This window comes from Halyomorpha halys, unplaced genomic scaffold, assembly GCF_000696795.3.
Source record: "Halyomorpha halys isolate HHAL.00 unplaced genomic scaffold, Hhal_1.1 Scaffold401.1, whole genome shotgun sequence".
Classification (NCBI taxonomy): Eukaryota; Metazoa; Arthropoda; class Insecta; order Hemiptera; family Pentatomidae; genus Halyomorpha; species Halyomorpha halys.
In genome coordinates, this window is record NW_027108484.1 from 805,195 (window position 1) to 811,257 (window position 6,063).

Genomic DNA, 6,063 nt, shown 5'->3' on the forward strand with positions numbered 1-6,063 from the left:
ATTTTTTAGTGCATTTAAATGTGTTAATGCTAATGAAACAATATAGTTTTCATAAAAAAAATAGAAAACAGCTTTATATATGACATGATTTTAAAATAAAATAATTATCATCGCTGTACCATTGTGAATTTTTAAAGAATTATTTTTATTCATTTACATGTTATTTTTTCATTAACTTTACAGTACATAATTTATTTTATTCTTTGTATCCATTTTCTGAACAACAAACCGTCACAAAACCAGTTGATATCATTTTTTTGAAAAAATGGAGGGATTATGCCTCCATGAAAAGGCGCTCTTGTGTTAAACAAACAAAAATCGATAGTTTTTGGTAATTTTAAAATCTATCTACGCATTATGTACATATGTACATATTAGTCATCGTAAATGTGTTTTTTTTTTCATTGTGTATATTTTGTTTACATACATACCTATGTATGTATTTAAATGTTTAATTTTTCTGTTACATTTATATGTACTAAATAAATTTGTTTTGTATTCTAATTTTTATGTATTTTTCATTCACACTTGAACATACGTAAGTCTAATACCCCAGCGTAACAGACTCCGCTTAATCCGACCTTTTCATGGGACCGACCTCACCCCAAGTCACAAACAGGTCGTTATAACGGGGTTCCACTGTATATATATTTTAGTGCATTTAAATGTATAAATGCTAATGAAACAATATAATTTTCATTAAAAAAATAGAATACAGTTTTATATATGACATGATTTTAAGATAAAATAATTATCATCGCTTTACCATTGTGAATATTTAAAAAATTATTTTTATTCATTTACATGTTATTTTTTCATTAACTTTACAGTACATAATTTATTTTATTCTTTGTATCCATTTTCTTACCTCTTTTTTTTATATTTTTTTTATTTTGTTAATATTGATTTAAAGTGTAAATATTAAGCTTTTTAATAGTTATATTAATGTAGGAATTGAATAAAATATAAAGGAGTTATGAACAATGGACACCAGAAAAAAAAAAAATCATCCAAATAAATCTGGGTGAAAATTTTCTAATTTTTAATTTATTTGAAAAACAGAATTTTTGGATTTCAGACGATGCTGAAAACGAATATAATTTTCTTTTTCACTATGTTTTTTTTTTTTTAACAAATTTATGGATTAAAAAATCATTTAATAGAATAGTGATATTTTTTCTTATTCTTCAGGAGACAAATCGATTGGCATATAATAATCATGAGAGAAATATATACTTTCTGAGCTAGGCACCAAAAATACTTAATTTTTTTAATAACTTTTTTCCCAAAACAATTGGAGGAGCCTATAATATTTCTGGGAAAACCCTGAACATTTAACAAAAAGCCCCATCACAATTGGATGGATGGTATGGCAGCGCATAAAGTACAAACAAGCAAATATTTATTTTTATGTATTAGATGCACTCCTCTTCTGTAGTAAGGACTTCATGAAAGTAAAGATTATGAATGGATTTTGAATAGCTTCTAAATAAAATATGAACTTCAAATTGTGATGGGCTGTAAAATTTACTGTCTATTGGTTAACTTTTTTCAAATATATGATAAATCTTTACTATAATGAATGGTTCTAATTGCTTAAACCAGTTTAAAAATATATGTGTTAATACTAGCAGAACTGTTTGAATAATTTGCTCGAACTATAGTTTCATTTCAAGTATTATTGGATTAGAAATTCAACTCAATTTCGATTATTTACATTCAGTACATTTTGTTACTAAATTATCCCTTTAGTGGGCTAATTAGTAGATAAATAAAACCTACACTACACCATAGTACAAACCTTCTTGTTTCATTATAATGTTAATTAAAATATTGGTACTCTCAGCTCAGTTTTACCACAAATTTAAGAGAGTTCTTGAACATTGCCTTTAAATGTCACAAGATAGTGTATTTTTTCTGTAAGGAGTAAATATTCTAAGTGATAAACTTTCATATTAATGATTTTTTTAATTGTATGAAATATCTACACCAATTTTAGAAGTATGGTACAAGCATACTTGTAAATAAAAATCTCTTTCCAATGGCACCTTCCTTTTGTTAAATGGCTCCTTATGTCACCTGAACAAAGGAATCTTAAATAGAAATATTATTTATCTCTAATATCTATTTCTGTTGCAAAAACTGGACTGTTTCATAAAATTTGTCACATCAATCATTAAATTATTCTATTAAAAATCAGTGACATTTTCCATTATTTTTTTAAATTATATATTATTGATTTTTTATTGGTTTCCATTTGACCAATTCCTGAACTAATTAAGTCATTCGTACATAATATTTATTAACATTAATTTTCTGTGTATTGGTAGTCTGAAAAATCAGCGAATTTAAATTATTATTAAAGTATATATTTTTTTTTTTTATTTTATTTTTTTTTTTTTTAATTGAAAACCAACTGTAATTATATTTTTGTATGGAGGTCATTCTATACTGGAACCATATGCTATTGATGTCCAGGTGGAGCTGCCTCGAATTAGTTTCATCATATGCTCCTAGGGTGCAGCACAGGTGTGTCTGCGGGATATATTATCCACATGAATTTGTTATTTTTATCACCTTCCTGTGATTCCAAGTATACTTAAGTTATTTAGGGAGTGATGGGCATGAAAAGCTATCAATAGTGTTGAGAGAATTGAGAACATTGTTTATCTCAAGTTTAAATCTATATATCAGGACATGGTTTGTTCCCACCATTTTGGAATTCATTAGGGCTTTAAATTAACATTCAACTATGGCAAAAGTTTCAACTTTCAACCAGCTGGGATGGCCCCTCCCCATTCCTTGTTAGCCCCTGGCAGTACAGCCACTCGTGTAAAACCGCCTATTGTAATTAGTGTATATATGTAATCCTTAGATTTAAGTTGTATATATAATTGTAATAGTTTCAATAAATAAAATTAGGAGGTTAGAAAAAAAAAAAAAAAAAAAAAGTTTCAACACCTCCGGACTCAAAATAGCTCCTTGAATAGATAGCTCATATGTAAAATTAAATATAACAGGTAACCTTAAAATACCAAAGGTAGTAAAAGGTAAGACACAACACAAATTACTTTTCCTTTCTAAAAAGAAAGCACTTACTAATTCACTTTTTATTTCTGTTTTAGAGGGTTCCGAAAAAAAAAAAAAAGTTTCAGTGTATAATTCGGTTTTAATTTTAACCAGATTCACAGCACTGAACAGATTCAAATTATAACCGAATCTTTTGTTCGGATCGAGGGCAATTGATTATGTTAGATTTAGAGTGTCCAAGTTTAAGGCAACTGTCTGGACTTGGGCACACTGAAGTATTGTGGCTGTGTCGCTGTGTGTCCCTGGTGTGGTGGGGACCATCAATACGAACAATGTCCGAAGAAGACAGCCCCCCTGCACCTCATTCAAAAATTGTGAGGCCCGCATCAAGTTGCGGGATACTGCGAGGGCAAGAAGACAGGGGACTGCACCTGCCCCAGCCGGAACACCTCCTAGACAGCCGAGCCGCCTAGTAGAGAGGAACCTAGGCTTTCAATGACATACTCCGCTCTTCAGCTCAGCCACCTGCACCTACACTGCCTTCTATATCCCTACTGCCGCCCACACCAACACAGCTGACTTCACAACCTCAGTCAACTTCGACACAGGAAATCTTGGTTCTCACATCACTTGTTGAGAAAATGTGCTGTAGAATGGACCAGATGATGTCGGTGGTGATGACACTTCTCAACACCATGACCAAGATCATTGAGCCGCGTCATGACTGAACACATTGTGCTCAATTATAACATCAGAGGGCTTTTGTCGCTCATTTTCCTTTAAGAATAAATGAGAAGTGAATAATCAACAATCAATCTAGTTCCAAAATAAATCTCTGTGAAAAGTATGAAATACTTTTATATTCAGCGAAATTATTTATGCCTATTACAGATCATCAATATCAATATTTTTCAGTATCAAGTACAATCAATACAGTTCCAAGATAAATACCTTTGAAAGTATTGCAAAATATTAGATACTTTCTAAGTTCTTCCAGTTTAATTTATTCCATTCCAGAAAACAATCTTACTCTGTGAATTTCAGCTCATTCAATCCACAAGGAGCCTTTATAGTTGGCCAAATATACATATGTGATTATTAATTCCAGTATTTCTCAGTAACAAGTACAATCAATCTAGTTCCTAAATAAATGCTTGTGAAAAAATTGCAAAATACCTGTTACTTTTTGAGTTCTTACAGTTTTATTTATTAAAGAAATAATTACCTACCATGAGATCACTTGTCCAATGATGGACTTTGGAAATTATTTGAAAATTTTTGAATCTAAAGGTTTAAATTTCTAAGTATAAAATTATAATTAATAAATAAAGTATTAGTAGTAAAATAAAAGTAGTATTCGGATTCTCATTAAAAACTATTATACAAACACATTAAAGGGAATTTTATGTTTTGTGTATGTGTATGTAAATATATAATAATAATAATCTTTATTTATTCTAGGATTGATTCCTTCAGAATAATACTGCAGACATCAAAATTAGGCTTTATAGCCTTGGAGTAAAATACCTAATGAAAATAAAATTATAAAACATCATAAAAAATAATTAATTTAAAAAGATAAAAATGAACAATAACAGAATATATAAAATAAAACCATATTATACAATCAGTCAAAGTTATTAATCTGAAACTTAATATTTTGGATTAGTATTTAATAATAAAATAAAAAGACTTTTACATGATTAGGGTGTAATATAAGTTTTTATGATTATACACCGGATTTTTGTGCAATAGTATATTTTGTTCCCTAGTTCCAAATTCTATTAAACAATAACAGAAATTTGAATCATGTAAAAGACATTCAAATACCAATAATTTTATTTTGCACATTTTAATCTTTTTGAGCTTTCTCAATTTTTGTTGTGTAAAATTTAATGTTTGAACATAATTTATGATATTATACACAATAAAGATACACACCAATATTTATCCATTTTATTGTTTTTTATTTAATTTGTTGTTTAAAATGTGTTTTCATAGTCAGTTCATAGTTAATATGAGTATGCTTGTGGAGGGTTCCATTTTTTCTGCAGGACACAGAATAATTATATAGCATCGATTAGTGCTTGTAAATTACAGAATTGGTTCCTTTATGAATAATGTGGTCTGATTGTAATAAAATTTCCAGAACATTTTTCCATAAAAAATAGAATATGATTTTATATATCACATAGTTTTTAGATAAATGAATGATCCAACACTTTGTACTTTTGTGAATACATAAAAAAGCATTTTTTATTGATTTATTTGTTATTTTTTGCTTTACTTTACAGTTTGTAATTTATTGGGTTTAATAATTTATTCTGTGTATCCTTTTATTACACTATATTTTATTAATTTTTAATCTTTATTTTCAGTCCTTTTTTGGTTCTTTGATGTATATATATTCAGTACTAAAATAGAACAGCGAGAAATCCTGTTTCATTACTTCAGATATACATAATTATAATTATTTATATATATAATTATAAATATATAATTATATTTATGTATATCTGAAGTAATGAAACAGGATTTCTCGCTGTTCTATTTTAGTACTATAAAACAGTACCTCAGAAGACGAGTATATCAACACATATATAGTTGTACCTCAATAATAAACAAACCTGACCAAACTGCTCTCATAACACATTTTAGACAAACAGGACAAATTAAAATTTGATACACCAAAAATCATGCATCCGAATAAAACAAAACAACTTTAAGCAAAATTTAAAAGAAATGATTATTATTATTGTTATTATTCAGTTTTTCTCGGTATTGGGGGTTGAATATCTGAGGTGGGGGACCTAGAAGTCCAACCGATTTTGTTTATTTTCTCTTTTCAAATATCAAAATAGAACCTTTCGCTCTATACATGCTGTGTCTAAGAGAACCAACTGTTGAGCCTCTCTTAGTACATCAACAGCCATTCCCAAATCATTCACGCCTTTCACTGTTATTATTATTATTATTTTAGATTTATTTTTTATTAATATAGTTGTTTGAGAGTGGTTTAGTTTCTTTTTAAAA